Below are 26,836 nucleotides of genomic sequence, written 5' to 3' on the forward strand. Positions count from 1 at the left end.
AATAAGCTGAATGTGGAGATCATCGGAAGCGTGTTTCAAAGTGCGTGAGCCTCGAGGAAATCTTTCTCTCGCCCTCATGAGTATCCGCCCCAGGGGGTGCTTTCCCCGAGAGCTGGTCCGTGTTGTGTTCCCACAGGGAACACTTTCAAGGCTGCTACAGGAAGTTGCACAGAAACGGCTGGTGGGCCTGGAGGGGATGGTGAGGTGGGGTGGGCCTGTGCCAAATCCACAGCACCGGGAGGCAGTGCTCACTGCAGGAGCCACACAGCAGGTGTGTGCTGGTCTCCCACCTGAAACCTGCACCTGTGGGGTGCACCTGAGTGACCCCCGCCCCCCGGGGCATCTCTGGGATGCCTCCTAGGAGGAGAGGCTCCACGCCTGGAGGGAGACAGGTATCACACAGGTGCGTGGGGTGGAGTGTGATGCAGGGAGGTTGGGGCAGGGCCACACAGAGAGACCCCACTCAGGCAGGCCTCGGGTCAGGGTAGGCCTCATCAAGTGATATTATGTTGGAACTGGACCGTGGCCAAGGCTGGCCTGTAGGCGGGGGGCACACATATTCCTGGCAGGTGGGGCTGCCCACAAAGCTCACCTGCCTGAGAACCCTACCTGGCTAGGGCAGGCGGGAGCCTCTGGACCTTCGCGCCGGCGGAGCCTGCAGTGTCGCCAGATGGCCACAAGGTGGCTCCGGAGCCTGGCTCTGGGTCCCTTTGAGGAGGGAGCCGCGGGACCCGGCTGTGAGACCGGGACCTGCCAGTGGTGCCCCGACCCCGACCCCACAGGACCCTGCGCGGCCAAAGGCTGAGCCTGCCCCAGCCCCAGGCTGTGCTGATGCTCCTGACCAGAACCCGAGCCCGATCCTGCTCACTGAACACTCATCTGCTCCCTTGCCTCTGCCTGCCCCGGCAGTGAGGGCCTGGCCAGTGGGTTCGTATCAACTCCCACGTCACCTCCCGTGTCATTTGTGTGTCACCTCCATGTCACCTCCTGCATCAGCTCTGTGTCACCTCCCGCATCACCTCCTGCGCCACCTTTGTGTCACCTCCCGGCTGACCAAGGCCCAGCAGCATCTCCCCTGTTGCAGTGCCCGGAGAGGCTGCGGTTGCAGGGGGTGGGCTAAGGAAGGCGGGGCTGCCTCAGCCTGGGCCCTGAGTGACCTCTGGAGCAGATCCCACCTCCCCACCAAAGCCCAAGCAGGAGACAACCCTTTGCTGCTGAAGCCACTGAGCTCTTGGGGCTGTTTGTTTCTGCAGTAGAGCCTCGTCCCCCTGACTGACGTGTCTCTCACAGTCCCAGGCCCTGAGCGCAGGTCCATGCTGAACCTTGACGCTCATCGCAGACTGACCCTGGCTTGCCCTGGGTCACACTCGGGCTGAGGCCGCGACAGCCTGGCCTGGTCGAAGCTCCCCGGCTTATCTCACTCACACTGTTGTCCAGGGCCCAGCCTCATGGTGACATCTGCCGCAAGAAGGCTGGGACTCTGTCCCGCTTGTGTTCAGGAACAAGGGACCCTGACGTGGTCTCTGCTATCAACACATTACAAACATCACTGGGCATTACAAAAGATTTCTGAGGGCTGGGTGCTGTGGCTCACCCCTGCAATCCCAGCACTTTGGGAGGCTGAGGTGGGAGGAGTTTGAAACCAGCCTGGGCAATGTAGTGAGAACTTGTCTCTAAAAAAATTTTAAAAATTAGCCAGGCATGGTGGCGCGTGCCTGTGGTCCCAGCTACTCAGGAGGCTGAGGCAGGAGGATCACCTGAGCCCAGGAGGTCAAGGCTGCAGCAAGCAGAGATGGTGCCACTGCACTCCAGCCTGGAAAACATAGCAAGACCCTGTCTCAAGAAAACCCACACAAAACACAAAGAAAGAAATAAAAAACCCAGATTTCAAATAATTTAAACTTATTTATCCAACACAAAGCAGTTCTTCACAGCACACTTTAAGCTTCGAAATTCTTTGCTCTCCCCATGCTCGGCTGATTGGGTCTGGGGCAGGCGATGGTGCTCACTGGATCCAGTTTCTGACAAATCTGGATTGAGACAAGCTTCAGAATTGGCCCAGATGATCAATTTTCATATAAGTTAAGGTGTCCTTCTTGTTCCACAGCTTTTAGTGATTTTTTTTTGTTTTTTTTTGAGACGGAGTCTTGCTCTCTCGCCAGGCTGGAGTGCAGTGGTGCGATCTTGGCTCATTGCAACCTCCGCCTCCTGGCTTCAAGCGATTCTCCTGCCTCAGCCTTCTGAGTAGCTGGGAGTACAGGCACATGCCACCACACTCGGCTAATTTTTTGTATTTTTAGTAGAGGCGGGGTTTCACCATGTTAGCCAGGATGGTCTTGATCTCCTGACCTCGTGATCCGCCCGCCTTGGCCTCCCAAAATGCTGGGATTACAGGCATGAGCCACCACACCTGGCGCTTTTAGGTGATTTGATAATACATTTTTCTGTTAAAATTTTATGATACATAATATAGACAGAATCTATGTAAAATGATGTCCATGCATTTACGCACATAGAGCCCACTTTGAGAAACAGAATACGAGGGCCTTTGGTCCTGCCAGGAGCAAAGAAAGTTAATAAAAAATCAAGTCTGGGCCGGGGGTGGTGGCTCACGCCTGTAATCCCAGCACTTTGGGAGGCCGAGGCAGGCGGATCACCTGAGGTCAGGGGTTCGAGACCAGCCTGGCCAACATGGTGAAACCCCATCTGTACTAAAAATACAAAAATTAGCCAGGCGTGGTGGCATACGCCTGTAGTCCCAGCTACTCGGGAGTCTGAGGCAGGAGACTCACTTGAACCCAGGAGGCGGAGGTTGCAGTGAGCCGAGATCATGCCACTGCACTCCAGCCTGGGCGACAAGAGTGAGGCTCTGTCTCAAAAACAAAACAAAAACAAAAAAAAATCAACTCTGGGCCAGGTGTGGTGGCTTGCGCCTCTAATTCCAGCACTTTGGGAGGCTGAGGCAGGAGGATCGCTTGAGCCCAGGAGTTCCAGACCAGCCTGGGCAGCATGGCAATACCTTGTCACTACAAAAAATTTTAAAACTTAGCACGGCATAGTGGTGTGCACCTGTAGTCCCAGGTACTTGGGAGGCTGAGGTGGGAGGATGCCTTGAGCCCAGGAGGTGGAGGCTGGAATGAGCTATGATTGCACCACTGCATTCCAGTCTGGGTAACAGAGCAAGACCCTGTCTCAAAAAAATGAAAAAAATCACCCCGGAGAACCTGCATTTATAGAAGACATATTGATTCTAGTGGCAAACGCTTAGGGCTGCAGAGCCCTGGGCAGGCTGGATGCTGTCTTGGCCCCATGTGGGGTGAAGGCTGCAGACTGTGGTGGAGGCCCCGGGGAGGCGGAGGGAACCCTCGGGAACCATTTCCCTGCCTTCTGCTCTCGTGACTGACCTTTTCTTGGCGAAACTTGGTGGGGGCAGCCAGGCCTCTGCCCCTGGCATCCTTTGGATGCTTCCTGGTGGTGGCAACCCTGTGGGGAGGAGTTGGGGAACCTGTGGGCCAACACGGCTCCGTGAGCTTCATCAGGCTGCAGGGCACCTTGGTTCTCCCTTCCCGGCCCCTCTCTGCCTGTCTCCTTTCTGCTCTGTTTGTCAGATTTTTTTTTTTCTCATTTTGATTCCATTTTGCTTCTGACAACTTTCCCAAGACCATTGCTCCTCCAGAGGCGGCTGGGTCCACATGGCTTCCCTTTGTGCCGGACCCTCGCCTTGCTGGGTCTTGGGCTGCAAAGCTCCAATGCTGACAGCCTCAGGTTCCTGCACTGACCCTCGCGGTTTCCGCATCCCACTCATCCCACTCTCACCTCTAGTTCCTTTGGAGATAGACCTTCCATGGAAAATCCCAGTTGGAGCACACCCACCGCATTCCCGTTCCCTCGCCTGCCCACTCCATCCACGTCTCCAGGGCTGGGCTGCAACTGTGGAGACCACCGCCTCCAGCCTTCTCCATCATGGAGACTGGAAGGTGAAGCCCGGCTAGAGGGCAGCCTGGTGGTGGGGCAAGAAATAGGACGGCTCACTGGCTGAGCCAGGGTGATGAGGCCTCTCTTCTCCCTCTTCCTCTCTCCAAAGCTTGCCAGGACCCACCCAGACCAGGCTGCGGCCTTCAGCACTTCCCCAGGCCACACCACAAGACAGAGGAACTGAGCCCCTCTGGGGGACATGCCCTCCCAGGCCAAAGTAACAAGACACCTGGAGAGAACAGCGCCTGAAAGAAAAACAGCACCCTCCACAGCATGACTTGTGTGCAGCAGGAGTATTAGACCCTCTGGGCAAAGAATTAAAGACAAATGCGGTAACATCCTTGAAGAATTAAGGAAAGATATTAGCAATAGAAAGCAATAACAGGGAGCACACAGAACTAAGTAAGAATATCAGGTATCAAAATAACGATTGAGAAAAATGTGGTAACTGAAATTCAGTGGGACAGACGCAGCCGAGGAAAACAATCTGCGAGGGGACAGACGAGGGGAAGGAATCCTGGCAGAGCAGCCAGGACGCAGGAAGAAGGACAGGGACTGTGAGGAGAGAAGTGGGTGGGAGGACAGAGCAGAAGAAAAAGATGAGAGGGATTTTCAAACATTAGGGATGAAAGACGCCACAGAAATCCAAAAGATGATATGAGGAAAACCCGTACCTAGTCACAATTATATTAAAATTAAAGAATATTAGAAAAAAAGGGAAAATTTAAAAAATTTTGAATAGAAGGAAAAAGTTTTAATGAAAGAGCAGGTGGTGGATAAAGGGTAAGAATCACACCGACTTCAGACCTTTCAACATGCTTCAACAATGCAAGAGGACTACAAATTATTTTTAAGGTATCAAAAAAAAACACCCCACTTTATACCTACCATTTTTTTTTCTGAGACAGGGTCTTGCACTGTCAGCCAGGCTGCAGTGCGGTGGCTCAATCACAGCTCACCGCAGCATTGAACTCTTGTGCTCAAGCAATCCTCCCACCCCAGCCTCCTGAGTACCTGGAGCACAGGTGCGTGCTCCCACACCTGGCTAATCTTCCAATTTTTTGTAGAGATGGGGTTTCCCTATGTTTCTCAGGCTAGTTTTGAACTCCTAGCTGCAAGCAATCCTCCCACCCCAGCCTCCCAAAATGCTGGGTTACAGGCATGTGGCCAAGCTACACCTATAATCTTATATCCATCAAATTTTTAAATTCAAATGTGAGGGTATAATAAAAACATTTCTAGGCAAAAGAGGCCTCAGAATACTTGCTATACAGAGACCCACATTGAAAACACTGTAGGAAAAAGTTCTCGCAAACGAAGGGAAAATCCCAGGAGCTGTTGCAAGAGATACAGGAAGAAAGAGCGAGAAAAGGTTATTGTTAATATCATGATATATACCTATATAATATACTGTTGATAACAGATAATATCATGAAAATGAAAAATTGATAATATGTCTACAATTACCCATAACCAAAACTCCAGAAAATATCAATATGATGTGGGATAAAGAATTAATCAAGGAACTAAGATTATGCTGAAGCATATATCTTGTTGGGAGAATGTGAATTATATTTATGAATTAATACATTCAATAAATGAGTAAGGTTATTAAAAGTTAATCTTAAGAACAATCACCATAAAAGTTACAAGTACAATTTTTTAAACCAGTAGAAGAAAATGTAATCTATTCAATGGGAAACAGGAAATGTGGAAGAAACAAACAAATAAAAAATAACTTTGATGATAGAACTAAATCATAATACAGCTGTAATCACAATAAATATTAATGGCTTAAACTAATCAGTTAAAAAGTAGAGATTCTTGTATTGAAATAAAAAAAAATTAAGACAAGACAAAGCTAGGCATAGTGGCAGACACTTGCCTATAGCCCCTGCTACTCAGGCTCAGGAGGCTGGGGTGGAGGATAGCTTGAGTCCAGGAATTTGAGTCCAGCCTGGGCAACACAGCAAGACCCTGTCTCTGAAACAAACAAATGAACAAAGAAAGAAACGAGCACTCCAAGAGCAACTTTATAATTAAAACAAAAGAAGACACAAGTTGAAAAATAGAAGGATAGAAAACTATGAACTAAGAGGGTTATCATCACAGTTATAGCAGGGAAGCTAGGAATGGAGAGGGATCCTGGCCATTGAATGCTTAGACCTGGAAATTCCATACATCGCTTCTCAAATATCATTGGCCAGAACGAATGACAAGGCCAAGGGCTGAGGGAGGAATAACTCTGTGCTCCTGGAGTAGAGAACCACTGGCTACTGGTGAATACGAACAATGTTTACTGCTACCACACACACATACTCTTAATATAAGATGAAAAGGAAACACCACAAATCAATGAGACAAGATTGTTTATAAATGGTGTTGGCAAAATCGACTCACTATACACACAATAATAGAAACTGGGCCTCCACCACTTATTCCATATGTGCGTAGACTTGAGCCAGATTATAGATCTGTGAATTGCAAAACTATAAAGTTAATGCTAAAAAAAGGAGGATCACTTATTGATGTTGGAGCAGGGAAAAAGTTATAAAATAAAAATTCGGAAGCACAAATCATAAGGCAGATGATTGAAAAGACAGCTTACATGAAAATTCAGAAAATACTTCCTGACTGTTCTGTGCTTGGCTTTCCTCACCTATAAAATGGGGAGTTAATTTAACTAATGGGTTGAGAGCAGCCCCCAAGCCATTGTAAGTGCTTCATGTGCTAGATGTTATTACAATAATCGGTATTTCATGCCCTTTAAAACATCTCTAGTAATGCTTTTCCCCAAAACATCAATTTTGCCTGATAGTAAAATGCCACAAACTTTTGTGAGTTTTGTGAGCTCCTGTGTGCCTGGTTTATCTTTTCCCATCATTTTCCCTCTTAACTCTTCTGTGTCATTTTGTTTTGTGCGTGTCTCTTGAAAAACCACATAGCTGGATTAACAGCATCCATCTTTTAACTGGAGAATGTAGTCCATGTCTTTTTATTTTCATTACTTGTGTTTATTTCTACCTCCTTATTTTGTGTTTCTATTTGTCTTGCTTTTTCTGAGTATCTTTTAAATCGTTTTCTTATTTCTTTAGGAGTTATTTTCCTCACTTAATCTTTCTTCTTCTGATTTAGAAGTTATACATTCTGTTTCTATTCTTTTGTTAAACAAATTTTAAATTTTACCTTTTAGAGACAAGGTCTCACTTGTCACCCATGCTGGGTGCAGTGGTATGATCATAGCTCACTGCAACCTCAACCTCTTGGGTTCAAACGATTCTCTAGCCTTAGCCTCCCAGTAGCTAAGACTACAGGCATGGGCCACAACACCTAGCTTTTAATTTGTTTGTAGAGACAGGATCTTGCTATGTTGCCCAGGCTGGTCTCAAACTTCTGGGCTCAAGTGAGCCTTCTGCCTTGGCCTCCCAAAGTGCTGGGATTATAGGTATGAGCCACTGTGCCTGGCCTGGCATCTTGTTTTTATATGGTATTGAAAAGCTAAACATATTTGAATCTGTTATTAACATGAGAAGCTGTACGATGAGGAAGCACATGTTTTTAAAAATTATGAAATGTTAGGCTGGGCGTGGTGGCTCATGCCTGTAATCCCAGCACTTTGGGAGGCCAAGGGGGGTGGATCAGGAGGTCAGGAGATCGAGACCATCCTGGCTAACACGGTGAAACCCCGTCTCTACTAAAAATACAAAAAATTAGCTAGGTGTGGTGGCAGGCGCCTGCAGTCCCAGCTACTTGGGAGGCTGAGGCAGGAGAATGGCATGAACCTGGGAGGCGGAGCCTGCAGTAAGCCAAGATTGTGCCACTGCACTCCAGCCTGGGTGACAGAGAGAGACTGCACCTCAAAAAAAAAAAAAAAAATATGAAATGTTAATCTACAGAATGCTGGTATGTGACAGACAATTCACAATTTCTAAGGATTAAAATTCTGAAAATATATGTAATTAAAACTATCAGAATAATAAAAAAACTTTGTATGCAAAATATACAGGGAGTAATTTTAGTAAGAAAAGTTATAAGACATGAGGTTGTGTTTTCTGTTAAAGGAAAAGGAGTAATATTAATAAATTCTGTACCGAAAGATAATGACTGGCTGTTCCACAATAAGAGAGAGAAAAATGTAGCGAAAAACAGCTGAGACCAGGCTTGGTGGCTCACGCCTGTAATCCCAGCACTTTGGGAGGCTGAGGTGGGCAGATCACCTGAGGTCAGGAGTTCGAGAACAGCCTGGGTAACATGGTGAAACCTCATTTCTACTAAAAAAATGAAAAACCAAAAATTAGCCAGGCGTGGTGGCACATGCCTGTAATCCCAGCTACTTGGGAGGCTGAGGCAGGAGAAACGCTTGAACCCGGGAGGCAGAGGTTGCAGTGAACTAAGATCATGCCATTGCACTCCGGCTTAGGCAACAAGAGTGAAACTCCATCTCAAAAAACAGAGAAACAACAACAACAACAACAAAAAGAAAAACAGCTGATACATTAAAAGAAAAAGATTGTAAAAGGAGGCCAGGCATGGTGGCTCATGCCTGTAATCCCAGCACTTTGGGAGGCTGAGGCAGGCGGATCACATGAGGCCAGGAGCTAGAGACCAGCCTGGCCAACATGGTGTAACTCCATCTATACAAAAAATACAAAAACTAGCTGGGCATGGTGGTGCAAGCTTTCAATTCCAGCTACTCGAGAGGCTGAGGCACGAGAATCGCTTTAACCTGGGAGGTGGAGTGAGCCAAGATTGCACCACTGCACTCCACTCCAGCCTTGGCAACAGAGCAAGATTGTCTCAAAAAAAAAAAAAAAAAAAGTTGTAAAAGGATTGTGGAAAAGGGATCTTATGTGGTCAAAGTCGGCACCGTCCCCCAAATCACCAACCCCCAGGTCCTGAGGCCTGGGCTGGGCCAGGGCTGACAGGATAGTCCAGGAGTCTTTTGAACCCACTCTTCCTGTGTAGAATAGAGACAGGACAGGCGTTATATCCCCTCATTCCTCCCTCCCAACTCCAGGGACATTGAAAGTGTCCTTTGTACCTACCTGCAGGAAATTGGGGGGCTGGGAGGGAGGGAACTGAAAATACACATTTGTTATCAAAAATAAACACCTGGGGGGGAGGCGGCAGGAAGATTCCCCCCCACATCCCTTCCTTCACACCCCCCCCACCAAATATAGGAAGAGATGACTCCCTCTCCCCTACTGAAAAGCCCCATTTAAAAATAGATTATACTATCAAAATGGCAGAGGGGGAGAGACAGGGAGACCTGGAGTACTGGCTGGGGGGGCCCCCCCAGACAGGAACCACCTCCCCAAAACCCCTCCATTGGGAGGAAACAGGCAGGACCCCAGGGAGTTCGGCGGACAAAGGAATGGCTTCTCAGGGGGAAGAACAAAGGGACATTCCTCCCTGGACAAAAAGTTGGTTAAAAAAAGATAAGCTGTATGAGAGAAAAGTTGGGGAGGTGGAAATTTCTATTCCAAGGGGGTGATTCTTCCTTGGCCAAGACCCCCAACCCATTAAATGGTACAAATTCTTCCTGGACCCCGAGTATGGCCAAGAATAATAAAACGAAACAAACGAACTTCTACTCACATCCAAAAATGGAGACAGGGCTTCCTCATCTCCCCAAGGGCAGGCTGAGGAATAAAGAAAGAAAAGTCGTTCTCAAGCCAGACCCCGATTGTCTTGTCTTGGGGAAAAAAGCGGGGAGGTGGGAGAGACGTCCTAACCACCCTAAAAGGTTAGGTCAGGCGCCTCCCAGTGGCCTTCAAAAAATAAATGAATAAACCGCCCCTACCATTGAAGTAGGAGACGTGTAAGGGCAGCCACTGGGGGACCGACAGAAAAGAGAGAAGCTGTGGAAGCCGAGTGTTTTCTGTGGAGGAGTTAAGGAGAGTCACTCCTGGGAGTAATTCTTCCCAAGGATCCCCCGCCACAATCAGAGCATGAGTCTTTCTCCTTGAGACAGCAGGGATGGAGGGACCCCGGAAGCGGGGGTGGTGGTGGTCATGGCTTCTGGGGCCCTGGGGAGAGCCCCGCGGGGGTCGAGAGGCCATCCACGCTGATGGAAGGATGTGCACCCGGGCGCTGCCACCGGCCGGAAGCTGGCAGGAGAGCCTGGCCGGGCTACGGGGCGCGGTGGGACTCGGTGCTCCAGAAGTGAATGCTGGGAGGCGGCGAGCTGGGTGTCAGCAGCGCCGGGGTCAACTATGCGTAGGAAGCAGGGACAGGGTCAGCGCCGGCCTCGGCGCCTGGAGGCCGGAGCCAGTTCCCGATCCTGGGGTCCGTTCGGGTCCCGGCCCCCCTAGCAGGCTCGGGCTGAGTGGAAGCTCTAGGTCCCGGGGCTTCCGGCCCTTCTGCGGCTGGGAGCTCTGAGGGCTGGAAGCCGCGTGGCCGCCCGCCTGCCCTGCGGTGTCCATAACGAGCTCGGCAGAGGCGCTGGCACGCCCTCCTGTGGAGGGACTTCAGGCTCGGCCTTGGTGGTTTCCGGCAGAAACCCTCTCCCCCACAACATCCAACTCTTCCTGGGGCCCTTCCACTTTCACTTCCGGGGGCAAAGGCCGGCCCAAACCCGGCTCCACATTCAGCTCTTCCAATGTCAGGTTTGGGGCCTCAGGCGGGGTCGGGGTGATCTGCAGAGGGGAGCCGGCTTCCTCAGCCTCCAGGCAGGCCTCCAAGGGGCTTGCACTGCAGGAGCTGCGTTGGGGAGCACCACAGCAGGCCGAGGCTGAGGGGGTGGCTGTGGCTGCAGAGACTGGATGGTGAAGGTGGAACAGAGGCCCGAGCGCACGTACTTGTTCCGGCTGTTGCGCGCCAAACCTCCAGGGCCTGCCATTCCTGCACCCTTGGGTGTGCCTGGCTTTCCTGAGGCCGTGCCCCCTGGGGGGGCATGTACAGCAGCAGGGGCCACATCTGCCATGGCGGAGGTAACCGACACCTCTGGTTGGGGCAGGCAGTCCTCACTCAGTGGAGCACCCTGCGACCTCAGGATAGGACATGAACTTGTAGACCAACTTCTGGCTGCTCACCTTCTGGATGATGTTCTTGTTATAGTAGCAAGAGGTGACAGCATGCTGGCAGCCCTCGCTCGCTCTTGGTGCTTCCTCGGCCTTGGCGCCCACTCTGGCTGCGCTTGAAGAACCCTTCAGCCTGCCGCTGCACCGTGGGAGCCCTTCTCTGGGCTGGCCGAGGCCAGAGCCGGCTCCCTTGGCTTGCGGTGTGGAGGGAGAGGCGCGGGCGGGAACCGGGGCTGTGCGCGGCGCTTGCGGGCCAGTGCGAGTTTTGGGTGGGTGTGGGCTCTGCAGGCCCCGCACTCGGAGTGGCAGGCCCCGCCTGCCCTGGGCAGTGGGGGGCTTAGCACCCGGGCTAGCAACTATGGAGGGTGCACCGGGTTCCCCAGCAGTGCCGGCCCACCGGCACTGCGCTCGATTTCTCACTGGGCCTTAGCTGCCTCCCTGTGGGGCAGGGCTCGGGACCTGCAGCCTGCCATGCCGGAGCCTCCCTGCCGCCTCCCCACTGCCCCCCGCCGGCGTGGGCTCCTGCCCTGCTGAGCCTCCCGGAAGAGCACTGCCCCGTGCCCCACTGCATCCGGTCCCATCCACCGTCCAAAGGCTGATGAATGCAGGCGCAGGGCGGGGAACTAGCAAGCAGCTCCAGCTGTGGCCAGGATGTAAGATCCACTGGGTGAAATCAGCTGGACTCCTGAGTCTAGTGGGGACTTGGAGAATCTTTATGTCTAGCTAAGGGATTGTAAATACACCAATCAGCACCCTGTATCTAGCTCAAGGTTTGTAAACACACCAATCAGCACCCTGTATCTAGCTCAAGGTTTGTAAATGCACCAATCAGCGCTCTGTGTCTAGCTAATCTGGTGGGGACTTGGAGAACCTTTATGTCTAGCTAAGGGATTGTGAATGCACCAATGGGCACTCTGTATCTAGCCCAAGGTTTGTAAATGCACCAGTCAGCACTCTGTGTCTAGCTCAGGGTTTGTAAATACACCAATCGACACTCTGTATCTAGCTAATCTAGTGGGAAGGTGGAGAACTTTTGTGTCTAGCTCAGGGATTATAAGCGCACCAATCAGCACCCTGTCAAAATGGACCAATCAGCTCCCTGTAAAACAGACCAATTGGCTCTTTGTAAAATGTACCAATCAGCAGGATGTGGGTGGGGCCAGATAAGAAGAAAAGCAGGCTGCGTGAGTCAGCCCCGGCAACCGGCTAGAGTTGTCTTCCACGTGGTAGAGAGTTTGTTCTTTGACTGTTTGCAATAAATATTGTTATTGCTCCATGTTTGGATTTAGTCTGCTTTTATGAGGTGTAACACTTACCGTGAAGGTCTGCAGCTTCATTCCTGAAACAGCGAGACCACCAACCCACCAGGAAAAACAAGCAACTCCAGACGCGCTGCCTTAAAAGCTGTAACACTCACCACGAAGGTCTGCAGCTTCACTCCTGAGCCAGCGAGACCATGAACTCACCAGAAGGAAAAAAAGCTCTGAACATAACTGAACATCAGAGGGAACAAACGCTGTAAATTCTGCCTCTAAGAACTGTAGTACTCACCGCGAGGGTCCGCGGCTTCGTTCTTGAAGTCAGTGAGACCAAAAACCCATCAATTCCAGACACAGTACGGCAAGGCCTGGCTGAGCTTGTTGTAATTCACGTTGGTGGTGTTCTTGCATAGCCCTGAGGGCTAGGCCGCCTTCCTCTGCATGCACCAGTTTCAATTCGCCACCATCCCGTGAAGTCCAGGAGATGTGGCCATTGCCTTGCTCTCTCAGCAGCTGCAGCAGCAAGTGCCACAGGGTTACAGATGGGTCCGTCGCTGGGGGAGTGCTCACGCTATCCCAGGGGTACTTGTGTGTAGCGTGGCGGTGGTGCTGGCAATGTTGGCAGCTCTAGAGGGCGGGGGCTCCATACGCGCGGCCCCACCGCCCCCCCCAGGCCTGGGTTCCGAGGGGGCGGTGGTGATTGGAAGTTTTTTTTTTTAACCTTTTAAGTAATTAGCTGAGGAAGAACAAAGATTTTTGTGTTTCATGAAGATAACTTGTGCTTCATATTGTTTTTCATTATGTCTTTGACTAATGAAAAAGCTAATTTTTTTTTCCGCAAAGATACTTTTCCGAAGTAGAGAGCTGCCTTTGACTTTGCAAGTCTCCTCAAGGTGTAACAAGACAAGCATGAAAAGTAATGATTTGGGGCGACTTTGCCCTGGTTACATTAATAATGAGATTTGGGGTAGCTAAGAGAAAGAAGAGGAAATATGGACAGGCTGATTAGGCTTTTTTCTTTAATGTTACTCTGGTGGGGATTGGTCCTGGGATGAAGGTCCGTGCCTTTGGAGAGGGGGACACCTTTTTGACTCGGGTATGATGGGCCCACCCGTTCTCAGCGGTCCGTCTGCCTTCTCAGTTGTTAGGAGCACCAGATAAGGTCCTTCCCAGGTGGATTCAAGCTTTTCTCTTTTCCAACTTCTGATAAGAATGTGATCTCGGGGCTGGTGTTGAACTGGGAATTCAAGGGAGGAGAGGGTAGAAGACAGACCGGATACATAGTTTTTAAGAAACTGATCCTTTGTCTCAAATGTTGGGAGGTGAGTAGTGGAACTTAAGGCAACCCATGAAGCATTTCATAAGGGGATAGGCTGATGTCTTTTCAGGGAGCCGTTCAGACTCTTAATAGGGCAATGGGAAGACACTTAGTCCATGGTAACTGGGTTTCTAGAATTTAGGTAGGTGGGTTTTTAGAGTCTGGTTCATTCTTTTACTCTTCCTGGTGAGGGTGGATGCCAGGGAGTGTGGTATTCCCACTTTATTTCTAGTGCTTGGGTTAGCCTTTTAATGAGCATGGTAAAGTGGGTCCCACTGTCTGAATCAATGGTCTCTATTAGTCTAAACCGGGGTATGATGTGTTCTAACAGGGCTTTGACTACATTACGGGCTGTTGTGCGTGGGAAGGGGAGAGCTTCTACCCAGTGGGTAAGGTGGTCTACTATCACTAGTAAATACTTGAGGAGGCCTATTGGGGGCATTTCAATATAGTCAACTTGGATGCTTTGGAATGGACTTACCCCTGGATTTTAGGCCGGGTGTGGTGGCTCATGCCCATAATCCCAGCACTTTGGGAGGTCACAATGGGAGGATCGTTTGAGACTAGGATTTCAAGACCAGTCCTGGTAACTTAGTGAGACCTTGTCACTACAAAAAAATAAAAATTAGCCAGGTGACATGGCACATGCCTGTAATCCCTACCACTCCGGAGGCTGAGATGGGAGGATAGCATGAGCTTGAAAGGTGGAGGCTACAGTGAGCCATGGCTGCACCACTGTATTCCAGCCTGGGTGACAGAGCAAGAGCCTGTCTCAAAAAAGAGATTTTAAACTAATTAGGATTTTTTTTTTTTTTTTAAGACAGTCTCACTCTGTCGCCCAGGCTGGAGTGCAATGGCGAGATCTCGGCTCACTGCAACCTCCGCCTCATGGGTTCAAGTGATTCTCGTGTCTCAGCCTCCCAAGTAGTTGGAACTACAGGTGTGTGCCATCACGCCCAGGTAAATTTTGTATTTTTAGTAGAGATGGAGTTTCATCATGTTGGCCAGGCTGGTCTCAAACTCATGACCTCAGGTGATCTGCCCACCTCAGCCTCCCAAAGTGCTGGGATTACAGGTGTGAGCAACAGTGCTGGTCTAATTGGGCTTATTTGATAAGTAAAGTTATAAGGAAAACAAATAGTATTTGATACTACATCTTTAAATTATATTTTTGGATATGTTATTAACGAATGCTTCAGAAATTATATGGAAGTCTTAGAAATCGGATATGTCCTGGTATAATTTTATCAGCCATAATTTCAGATACTGTGTTAAAGTGTTGTATGTTACAGAAATAACCAGATTTCCTTGTCAATTGTATCATTATTATAATGAACTCTCATCAGATCTTTAAAAATGGCCATTTTAAGCTTTTGCCATTCAGTTATTGTTTTCCTTTGATTCTTTTATAAAGTCATTTGCAGTTAGCTACAGACCAAAGTGGCTATTCAAGATTCATGAAAAAGACTCTGACAGTTACTCCGAAATACAGACCGCTGCTGATAGCTTTAAGATCATACCGTTGGACTGTGTAAGAATTTTCAGAAATGGAATGAAAAAACTGATGTCATCAAACTACTAATCCAGCTTCAAACAGAACAAGATTTAATTACATGGGACTGAATGAACCAATGAAGATAATTTTTTTTTTTTTTGAGATGGAGTCTCGCTCTGTTGCCCATGCTGGAGTGCAATGGCGTGATCTCGGCTCACTGCAACCACCACTTCCCGGGTTCAAGTGATTCTCCTGCCTCAGCCTCCTGAGCAGCTGGGATTACAGGCGTGCACCACCACACCCAGCTAATTTTTTTTGTATTTTTAGTACAGACAGGGTTTCACCATGTTGTTCAGGCTGGTCTCGAACTCCTGACCTCGTGATCTGCCCGCCTTGGCCCCCAAAGTGCTGGGATTATAGGTGTGAGCCACTGCACCCGGCCGAGGATAATTTTTAAACGACTTTTTGTTGGAAACATTTGCTGGTTCTTTAATGTTTTGTTTTTCAGATTTTAGAAAACTTTTTTCCCTTAAGCTGTCAATAGTTTGCAGCAATTTGGTAAGTTAAATCTTTGCGAACAGAGAGGAAACAACTATTTTCTCCCTTCCTAATCCCTCCAGAACCCCAAAACTAGTAGTGAGTGTTGTTATTGAAGGGGGCCAGCCCCTCCACACCTGTGGGTATTTCTCGTCAGGGGGGATGAGAGACTGAGAAAAGAAGTATGATACAGAGACAAAGTACAGAGAAAGAACAGTGGTCTCAGGAGACCGGTGCTCAGCATACGGAGGACCTGCACCAGTACCGGTCTCTGAGTTCCCTCAGTATTTATTGATTACTATTTTCACTATCTCGGCAAGGGGAATGCGGCAGGAGAACAGGGTGACAGTGGGGAAGAGGTCAGCAAGTAAAACGTGAGCAAAGGAATCTGTGTCACAAATAAGTTCAAGAGAAGGTACTATGCCCGGATGTGCACGTAGGCCAGATTTATGCTTCTCTCCACCCAAACATCTCAGTGTAGTAAAGAGTAACAGAGCAGCATTGCCACGAGCATATCTTGCCTCCAGCCACAGGGCGGTTTTCTCCTATCTCAGAATAGAATGAATGTATGATCAGGTTTTACACCAAGACATTCCGTTCCCAGGGACATGCAGGAGACGGAGGCCTTCCTCTTATCTCATCCACAAGAGGCTTTCCTCTTTTTTTTTTTTTTTTTTTTGAGACAGAGTCTTGCTCTGTCACCCAGGCTGGACTGCAGTGGCATGATCTGGGCTCACTGCAAACTCCGCCTCCTGGGTTCACGCCATTCTCTTGCCTCAGCCTCCCGAGTAGCTGGGACTACAGGCGCCCACCATCACGCCTAGCTAATTACTTGTATTTTTTTTTTAGTAGAGACAGGGTTTCACTGTGTTAGCCAGGATGGTCTCGATCTTCTGACCTACCTCGTGATCCGCCCGCCTCGGCCTCCTGAAGTGCTGGGATTACAGGCGTGAGCCCCCACGCCCGGCCAAGGCCTTCGTCTTTTACTAATCCTCAGCACAGACCCTTTACGGGTGTCGGGCTAGGGGATGGTAAAGTCTTTCCCTTCCCATGAGGCCATATTTCACACTGTCTCAGGGCGGGGAAACCTTGGACAATACCCGGCTTTCCTGGGCAGAGGTGCCTGTGGCTTTCCTCAGTGCATTGTGCCCCTGGTTTATCGAGACTGGAGAATGGCGATGACTTTTACCAAATATACTGCCTGTAAACATTTTGTTAACAAGTCACATCCTGCACAGCCCTAGATCCCTTAAACCTTGATTTCGTACAACACGTGTTTTTGTGAGCTCAAGGTTGGGGCTAAAGTTACAGATTAACAGCATCTCAAGGCAAAACAATTTTTCTTAGTACAGATCAAAATGGAGTTTCTTATGTCTTCCTTTTCTACATAGATATAGTAACGGTCTGATCTCTTTTTCTTTTCCCTACACTTATTTTTATGACAATAGAGTTATTTATGAAAGTTCAATAAGAATCTGTTCTCCTTGTAACAGGGCACAATTACAGACTCTGAGGATATTACCAAGGCTTTGACCGGAACATCCTATCTTCAGATATGACCACACAGCTTTAAGGAACTAGGGTTGACTTTATGGAGCCAAGAAACGCCCCCTTGGAAAAATTGGCCTGAGGGTTCCCAGTCTTGCAGGTTGAGTAAGGCAGCCCAGCAACCTCAGGGTATTTTGGGGACTGTAAGAAGAAAGGAACTCACCCAGATCTATAGGTACTGTGTGCCAACTCAGATGGCAAGTCCTTGGTGTGGCTTCCCAGCCTCAGGAAGCCTTTACAGTTCAATCTGAGATTCTTTATGAAAAGCTCCAGCAAAGCAATTTTTTTTTTTTTGAGATGGGAGTCTCATTCTGTCACCCAGGCTGGAGTGCAATGGTGTGATCTCGGCTCTGCAACCTCCGGCTGCCAGGTTCACGTAATTCTCCTGCCTCCGTCTCCCGAGTAGCTGGGATTACAGGTGCACACCACCACACTCAGCTAATTTTTTTTTTTTTTTTTAGTAGAAACGGGGTTTCACTATGTTAGGCAGACTGGTCTTGAACTCCTGACCTCATGATCCACCTGCCTCAGCCTCCCAAAGTGCTGGGATTACAGGCATGAGCCACCACGCCCAGCCTCCAGCAAAGCAAATTTAAAGACAGCCAATGTGGTCAACTGCTTCTTGTTGCACTTATGTAAACAATCAGGCCAAGTTTAGTGAAACTAGACTTACTTTGCAAACATACCACTGTTATTTGGATCAACATTTGTGGAAATGTGGGAGTGACTGGAGAAAAAAATGATTCAATGCAAAACTGCAGGGCACCATGATGAGATTTCAGCCCTGCTCATTGTTTACGAGGTTTTGTTATTTATCTGCAAACTGGACTGGATCTTGAATTTGTAGGGAAAAGAAAGATCAGACTGTTACTCTGTCTATGTAGGAAAGGAAGACATAAGAAACTCCATTTTGACCTGTACCCTGAACAATTGCTTTGCCCTGAGATGCTGTTAATCTGTAACTTTAGCCCCAACCTTGAGCTCACAGAAACATGTGTTGTATGGAATCAAGGTTTAAGGGATCTAGGGCTGTGCAGGATGTGACTTGTTAACAAAATGTTTACAGGCAGTATGTTTGGTAAAAGTCATCGCCATTCTCCAGTCTCGATAAACCAGGGGCACAATGCACTGCGGAAAGCCGCAGGGACCTCTGCCCAGGAAAGCCGGGTATTGTCCAAGGTTTCTCTCCATGTGATAGCCTGAAATATGGCCTCGTGGGATGGGAAAGACCTGACTGTCCCCTAGCTCGACACCCGTGAAGGGTCTGTGCTGAGGAGGATTAGTAAAAGAGGAAGGCCTCTATCTCCTGCCTGCCCCTGGGAATGGAATGTCTCGGTATAAAACGCAATTGTACATTTATTCTATTCTGAGATAGGAGAAAAACCACTCTGTGGTGGGAGGCGAGACATGCTGGCAGCAATGCTGCCTTGTTATTCTTTACTCCACTGAAATGTTTGGGTGGAGAGAAACATAAATCTGGTTTACATGCACATCCAGGCATAGTACCTTCCCTTGAACTTATTTGTGACACAGATTCCTTTGCTCACATGTTTTCTTGCTGACCTTCTCCCCACTGTCACCCTGTTCTCCTGCCGCATTCCTCTTGCTGAGATAGTGAAAATAGTGATTAATAAATTCTGAGGGAACTCAGAGACCGGTGCCGGTGCAGGTCCCCTGGCCCCACTGTTCTTTCTCTATACTTTGTCTCTGTGTCTTATTTCTTTTCTCAGTCTCTCGTCCCACCTGACGAGAAATACCCACAGGTGTGGAGGGGCTGGCCCCCTTCAGAATTCTTCTAGTTTCCTCTAATATCAGGCAACAACTCTGCAAACTAATTTTTCCAATTTTTCCCTCACCCTCTGACTTGGAATCAGTCAAATTTAAAACTGCCCTTTTCCTGAAGCCCTGTGAGCTGAAATGGGACAAGCTGATGTAAACTTTAGAGAAACCATCCCCACAGATCCTGTGCGGGCAGCTTCTGCAACACCTGACCTGCAAATCAGGAAGGCCCTTCAGCTGCCTACCTGGCTGCAGCTGAAGGTACTTCAGGACCAGCATCTAGAAATCTGGCCTGGTGCACCCTGGGCTCGGAAACTGCATTTCTAAGTGTTAACCTTTGTTTTTCATTTATTTTCACAGAGTCTCTCCTCTTTGAATGTCTAACTGCTAGCACCATGCGGCGAAATGTCCTCTTCTACCCAGTCCCAACAGAAAATCCAGCTGGTTCTTAATGAATGAAAGGCCACCCAACAAGAAAATGGACTTATATTGTTGGAGGGAAACCAGAATGTCTCTTCTTTCCTTAAACAGGGTGGACTGACAAAGATTCTCTGCTTGGCTAAACTGCAGTCAGGCTCTGGAACCTTCTCCTAGGCTGGCCTGCACTTCCTTGTAAGAAAAAGGCTTTAAAAAGTACCCAGTGGGGTCCGGTGCGGTGGCTCATGCCTGTAATCCCAGCACTCTGGGAGGCTGAGGTGGGCGGATCATCTGAGGTCAAGAGTTCAAGACCAGCCTGGCCAACATGGTGAAACCTTGTCTCTACTAAAAATACAAAAATTAGCTGGGTGTGGTGGCAGGCGCCTGTAATCCCAGCTACTTGGGAGGCTGAGGCAGGAGAATCGCTTGAACCCAGGAGCAGAGGTTGCACTGAGCCAAGATCACGCCACTGCACTCCAGCCTGGCGACAGAGGGAGACTCCGTCTCAAAATAAAAAAGAACCCCGCTAAGTCAGGTTAAAGACGCACTCTTGACATCTGATCACCCTTGATCCTGAGTTCCTCATCTTCCACCATCTCCCAGGTCTGATCACCCTGGTCTGTCTTCAGCAAAAATCTTCCTGGGCTAATTTAGCCAGAACCCTCCTTCCCCCCATTATTTCCTCTTGGGAATGTCCGTCCTCCGAGTTTACCCAGCTCCCTGGCTGTCAATGCCCACCAGCCCATGCTGTGTTAAGAACTGAGCCCCATCTCTCTCCCCCATGGCCGTGGTCCCTGGTCCTGCCGCGGTGGTCCTGAATCACGCCTGCCTCTCGGCGCTGAACAACTATCATGGAATAATTTTTTCTTCAACGTTTCTAAACACACTCTTAGGAGATGCCAGCAGCCAGCGTGCGGCAGTTAAGTCCCTGTGCCCTTTGTATGAAAGTGTCACCGTTGTCCTGGTCTTGAGGGGTGGCTTTCGGGTGTAAACGGCCGGCAGAGGTGAGTAGATGCTCGGAGGCTGCTCCAGGTGTCTTGTTTGTTCCAGGGTTCTTGAGACTCTCGGCTATGAGAACGTGCAGTGGCACGAGTCGGCCGCCGGGGGGCTCCCGAGTCCGGCTCTGGAGTCTGGCCGCGCCAGTGCACCTGCCTGTGCCGGCCCTGACAGATTTTTTTTTTTTTTGATAGAGTCTTACTCCGTCTCCCAGGCTGGAGGGTAATGGCGCGATGGCGGCTCACTGCAACCTCCGCCTCCCGGGCTCAAGCGATTCTCCTGCCTCAGCTTCCCGAGTAGCTGGGACTACAGACACCCGCCACCACGTCCAGCTAATTTTTGTGTTTTTAATAGAGATGGGGTTTCACCATGTTGGCCTGGCTGGTCTCTTGAACTCCTGACCTCAGGTGACCCACACACCTCTGCCTCGAAAAGTACTGGGATTACAGATGTGAGCCACCATGCCTGGCCTCCTTCTGGATGCTTCTAAAGTCTCTTTGCCTCTGGTGTTGGCAGCTCCATCGGCAAGCGTCAAGGTGTGAACATGGAGTTTGCTTTTATTTATCCTGCTTGGGACTTGGCCTTGATCCTGACGCGTCCTATTATTCAGCGATTTTGGAAAATTCCCAGCCACTGCCTCCCCCGACTCTGTTTCTCCTTTGGGCAGAAGAAGCCCTTGCGGGAGCCTCCATCCAGCCTCCGCGGGGCTGCGCTTGTGCTGGGTGGCGTCTCCTGCTCTTTCTTCGGTGTTACCAGCTCCCGCTCCTGCGTGTCCTCTGCGGTGCCTGTCCCATCCAGTCTTATTTTAGCCTCATCTATTACGGTTTTCAATTCTAGAAGTTCTTCGTAAAACTCAGGTCATTTCAAAATGCAATGTGCAGTAATTTCCCATTTTGCAGTAATATTTGAATAGCTTTTGTAAGTTTAAAAAACCTCTTGGCCGAGCGTAGTGGCCACGCTGTAATCCCAGCACTTTGGGAGGCCGAGGCAGGAGGATCATGAGGTCAGGAGATCGAGACCATCCTGGCCAACACGAAACCCCGTGTCTACTAAAAATCCAAAAAAATTAGTCGGGCGTGGTGGCAGGCGCCTGTAGTTCCATCTATTCGGGAGGCTGAGGCAGGAGAATCGCTTGAACTCGAGAGGCGGAGGTTGCAGTGAGCCGAGATCACGCCACTGTACTCCAGCCTGGGCGACAGAGCGAGACTCCATCTCAAAACAAACAAAAAACCCTCTTAAACACACATTGCATATTCTATGTCTGATAACGCCGGCATTTTGCTTTTCTTTGGGTTCTTATTCTGTAGTTTCTTGTTTCACTGATTCTTGTTTCTGCTTCTTTAGGACTTTTCTGATTTGTGTGTGAGCCGGGTTCCTGGGATCCCGATCTGGGCGCGTCTTTGAGGCTTGCCTCTGAGGTCCGCAGGCCCCACCCAGGGCCCGCATGAGTGGACGGCAGAGCGCGCCTGCCTGGGAGCCCACGAGACTTGGGGCCGGGGACCCCAGGAACCCCTGGAACCCCTCTGCAGCAGAACTGCAGTGGCACGAGACGGCCACCAGGGGGTCCCAATTCCGGCTCTGGGGTCCCTGCTGGGGGTGAGGGGCTGTGGCCGCAGATGCGGACCTGGCAGGGGGACCCGAACCCCAACAGGGCCCTGAGCGGCCCCAAGGCTGAGCCTGCCCTGTCCCACCAGCGCCCAGACCCCGATGTTGGGCCGGGGCCTTCCTTTCCTTGTCCCGGCCCTCTGAGGTTCCTCCGCGGGGTGTGAGCTGATTCTGAGCACACGGAGGCCTTCCTCCTCTCTGGGGCTCTGGAGCCCCTGGGGGCCTGCAGGGCCTGGGCCTGGGCCTGGCTGCTGTCCTCTGTGCTCAGGAGGCTTCTCCCACCTGCCCACTTCCGGGCACAGCCCCCAGCCCCACGCACAGCCGCCGGGAGGGCATCCCCAGGGGAGGACCCTCTGCTCCGGAGCCGAGTCCCTTGTCCTCCAGGGACAGTGGCCGGAAGCTGGTGCCTCAAGTTCGTGCGCCCCACGCCGCATCCCGTGGGTCCATTCGCGACCATAGTGAAGACCCGCAGGCCCCAGGCGCGAGCCGGCTCCTGGGCAGGCCGCGTTCTGGGGCTTCCGCGGGGACACTGGGCTACGCCAGGAGGAAGGGTCCTAACCAGGGTCAGGGAGCATCGGATGCTGCCGGCAGAAGTAGGGGGCGCGGGGCCCCACCGAGGAGCCCAGGCCAGCTCCCCCAGCCGCCCCAGCTGCAGCCCTGCGAGGCCCCCAGGCCACAGCGCCCCCACACCCAGGGAATGCAGGACTTCGGCAGAGGCTGGGATCCCGGACCTCAGAGCCCCCACAAGCTGACACGTGTTGGCGGATGCCACAGCCACCTCCGCGGCAGGGGGTGGGTAGGGGAGAGGATCACAGTGCTGGACACGGACCGGGCCCCAGCCCAGAGCCCGAAGCAGAGCCGGGATCTGGCCCAAGAGCACGCCTGGCTCTGCCCCCTGCCCCTGCCCCATCCCCTGCCAGGAGCCGGGTCCGGGAAGCGCCCCGTCGTCGGTGGCGTGCGATGCTGCTGTCGGCCACACGGGGGCAGCAGAGCCTCAGCGGCTGCAGCAGCGGGTCCAATTCCCGGCCGGCCGTCGGGGTTGGGCTGGCGGTGCCTGGGGGTCCTCCCTAGAGGCCCGCGTGTGAAACGTCCGGGTGCGCTGGGCCCTGGACACTGAGATGGGTGCTTGGGACACGGGCCTAGAGGACCCCACACGGCCGGCTAGGCAGGCCCAGACAGCCCAGAGTGGGGGTTCCATGGGGGCAGGAGGGGAGAAGCCCGGGCGGTGGAGCAGCTGGGGCGTCCGGGGAAGAGCCTGGGGGGCAGAGGGGCGGCTCCCAGGACAGAGACGCACGTGGAGGGGCGGGGTTTGTGGCGACCCCAGGGCCTCCTCTGGAGCTTCCATCTGCAGGCCTCTGAGGGGCTGGGTCACACGAGGGCCACCAGTGTGAGGTGGACATTTTGTTCTGGGTTTTAGAACAACACTTATAAGCTATAGCCGTTAAAATGGCATCACTGCTGATATCGACTCCCATTCTAGTTTCAATCCAGGCACAGGAGGGTGCCACACACCTTTCTTGGAGGCGCCAGTAAGCCTGGAGACCAGGTTTGTGGTCCGAGGCTGCACCACAAAAGTCCCAAGCCAGTTCCTGCGGGCAGCCCTTCCCCACACTCAGGCTGGGTCAGCCGGGGCGCCTGGGTTCCTGCTCCATGGACCAGGTCATTGGGGGCCATTGAGCGGGTGGCCGAGCTGCTTTGCCAGTCCTGGATGGCTCCTCTATTGCTCCTGGGGTCTGCTCAGGGGGCCTCCCTCCCTGGGTAGTCTCTCCAGCCAGGAGTTCCACATCTCCTATGATGGCTCAGACGTGGGCACAGTGTCACAGGGCTGTCCTTGCTTGGAAAAAGTCGTCATAGGCCTGCTCTGGTCCAGGGGAGGAGTCCACCCCCTGCCTGGACCATTTGTGAGCCTTTGCAAACGGGCTCCTTCTCATTGTCCTCATGCTACTAAATTTGAAAATCCCCGCTGGCATCGACTGGCCAGGAGTGACAGCGCTTGTGTGTGCATTTTGATATCATTTCAAGTTTATAATGTTAATGAGAAAATTATTCATCCACACTTGTTAAACCACGGGGAGGCAGGCTTTATTCAGGACCACAGCGGCAGGTGTGGCCACCACGGCAATGGGTGTTGCAGAGGGGCAGGGAGAAATGGGACTCAGCTCTGAACACAGCATGGGCCATGGGGGTTTACAGCCAAGGAGCAGGTGGGGGGAGAGGATGGAGAGTGACTCAGAGGAACCGGCAAGGGAGGGGTTTCTGGCTGAAGCGTCCTGCCAGGATCCTTGCTGAAGGCAGGCCAGCTTCACCTGGGGATGGTGGAGGATGAGGCATCCAGTCAGATGGTGAGGGTGGCCCTTATCAAGGGTGATAAGTATCGAGAGTGGGGGCTTCCTGCTACACTGTCTCAGCAGGGTTCTTCCTGAAATTTGATTTTGCAAGGAAGTGCACAGCTGGGCCCTGGAGGAGCCTCAGGAGCATAGCTGGGATTTGGTCCAGCAAAACATCTTTGCTAATAGTAAGGTTGTAAGAGCATTTCAACCCCTGACTCGACCTGCTCCCACGGTGCTGACATTCATGTCGCAAATTGCCACTAGGGCCTCTGAGTGGGTAGAGCTGGAAAATGTATACAGGCAAACATGCACATATAGCTATACATGCACAGACATACATGCACACTCAATCTGTGTCTGCTTCTATATCTCGCTTTACCTGAGAACCCTACGTGGCTGAGGCGGGGCCAAGTCTCTAGAATCTGGGGGCCGGCTGAGACTGCAGTGTCGCCAGACGGCCACGAGGGGGCTCCCGAGCCCTACTCTGGGTCCCTGTGGGGACGGGGCTGCTGGAGACCGGGCTGCTGGAGACAGGGCTGTAGCCTCGCAGGCTGACCTGCCAGTGGGGTACCGGATCCTGACCCCGACCGAGGTCTGACTGGCCCCAAAGGCTCAGCCTGCCCCTGTCTGTGCCCAGATCCCCATTGGCAGAGGCAGAGAACACCCCCAGAAAGTTCTGGAGGCCATGGCTGCAAGCGGGGGCGGCTGGAACGCTGGCCTGGGCTCCTCCGTGGGGCTCCGCGTCCCCCTAGTTCTGCCGGCGACACCCGATGCTCGCTGACCCTGGTTAGGACCCCCTTCCTCCTTGAGTGGCCCAGTGTCCCCGCGGAAGCCCCGGAACGGGGCCTGCCCAGGAGTAGGCTTGGACCTGGGGCCTGCGGGTCTTCAACGTGGTCGCGAATGGGCCCGGGGGCTGCCGCGAGGGGCGCACGAGCTTGAGGGTGTCCTTGTTGCTCTGCGAGTGTCAACGCAGCATCTGCCGCCCGCCCTGGGCAAGGTCGGGAGCAAGAGCCCCCGCAGCAAGTCAGGGACCCCTGGCCCCACCCACTCCTCCGGGAAGCCGGAGGGCTGCCCTCCGGCATCCCTGCGGGACCAGGCCCGGGGCTGTGGCTCGTCCACCCCGAGAACGCAGCCGCGCGGGACCCAGGGTGGGACCCTCCTTCCAGGCTGTTCACGGACCCCACAGCCATTTCGGCTGCAGGGGGCGGGTCCGGAGGGGATCGCAGGGCTGGACACGGACCCGGCCCCAGCCCTGAGCCCAAGGCAGAGCCAGGATCCGGCCCAAGGGCACCCCTGGCCCTGCCCCCTGCCCCTGCCCCACCCCCTGCCAGGAGCCGGGTCCGGGAAGCGCCCCGTCGTCGGTGGCGTGCGATGCTGCTGTCGGCCACACGGGGGCAGCAGAGCCTCAGCGGCTGCCGCAGCGGGTCCAATTCCCGGCCGGCCGTCGGGGTTGGGCTGGCGGTGCCTGGGGGTCCTCCCTAGAGGCCCGCGTGTGAAACGTCCGGGTGCGCTGGGCCCTGGACACTGAGATGGGTGCTTGGGACACGGGCCTAGGGGACCCCACACGGCCGGCTAGGCAGGCCCAGACAGCCCAGAGTGGGGGTTCCATGGGGGCAGGAGGGGAGAAGCCCGGGCGGTGGAGCAGCTGGGGCATCCGGGGAAGGGCCTGGGGGGCAGAGGGGCGGCTCCCAGGACAGGGACGCACGTGGAGGGGCGGGGTTTGTGGCAGCCCCGGAGCCGCCTCTGAAGCTTCCATCTGCAGCCTCCCGTGGGGCCGGGTCTGCTTCTCTTGCTGGGCACCCACATCCATCCCCCAGGGGTGTGCGACAACCCCCATTCCAGCCCACTCAGATTGTCTCTAGCCCCTCCCGTCACAGTTAACCCCGGTGTTGGTGCGAGACGCCTCCGTGTATTCCCGGACGTCCCTCTGCAGGCCCATCCCCACCTCACAGGCACTCACACCCTTCCAGGCCTTGCCCCACCCCCAGTCCCTGGCCCCACCATCGCATTGCAGGGAGACGGACATATGCAACCTCCATAAAATAAAACCCTAACGGAAAAGGCCAGAGTGGGAACTTTGTTTCCACCAGCAGGTGGGGCAGACACCCTGGCTACCCCCCCAGGCATAACCAGTAAAAATACTGGATTTAAATCCCTTTGAATTCCCCTTTCTACAGGCAAGCTGTTTAGTGAGAAAGAAAGGGCGGCCTTGCAAAGACCCTCCTCAGGTGAACGGGCAGCCCCCAAGCCTGTCTTCAGCTCCCGGACGCTGCTCCTGGGGACGGGCCTGCCCAGGACAGGGGCCAGTGGGAGCCACTGCCTGACCACAGGCTGTTCTTCAGCGCAGGTCAGGAGCACTGGTGCCTGCCAACTGGAGTGGCCCTGGTTCTGACCACCTGGGACCCCAGGTGTAAGAGTCTCCGGGTTGTAAGAGTCTCTGGTGCTTGTGAAAAGCTTGCACATCTTTCCAGGGGAGACTCGCACGTGGGGCGAGGGCAGGAGCAGGAGCAGGAGCTCATAATTACACAGGAAAACAGGAAGCCCCGAACCCCGGG

The 26,836-nt window shown here is 52.3% G+C and overlaps 1 pseudogene; it reads right to left on the minus strand.

Moving 5' to 3' along the window:
- Positions 1–1,885: 1,885 nt before the first annotated feature.
- Positions 1,886–24,527, minus strand: LOC100452021 (ETS domain-containing protein Elk-1-like; annotated as a pseudogene).
- Between the last annotated feature and the right edge of the window lie 2,309 nt (positions 24,528–26,836).

Source organism: Pongo abelii, chromosome 15 (genome assembly GCF_028885655.2).
Source record: "Pongo abelii isolate AG06213 chromosome 15, NHGRI_mPonAbe1-v2.0_pri, whole genome shotgun sequence".
Taxonomy (NCBI): Eukaryota; Metazoa; Chordata; class Mammalia; order Primates; family Hominidae; genus Pongo; species Pongo abelii.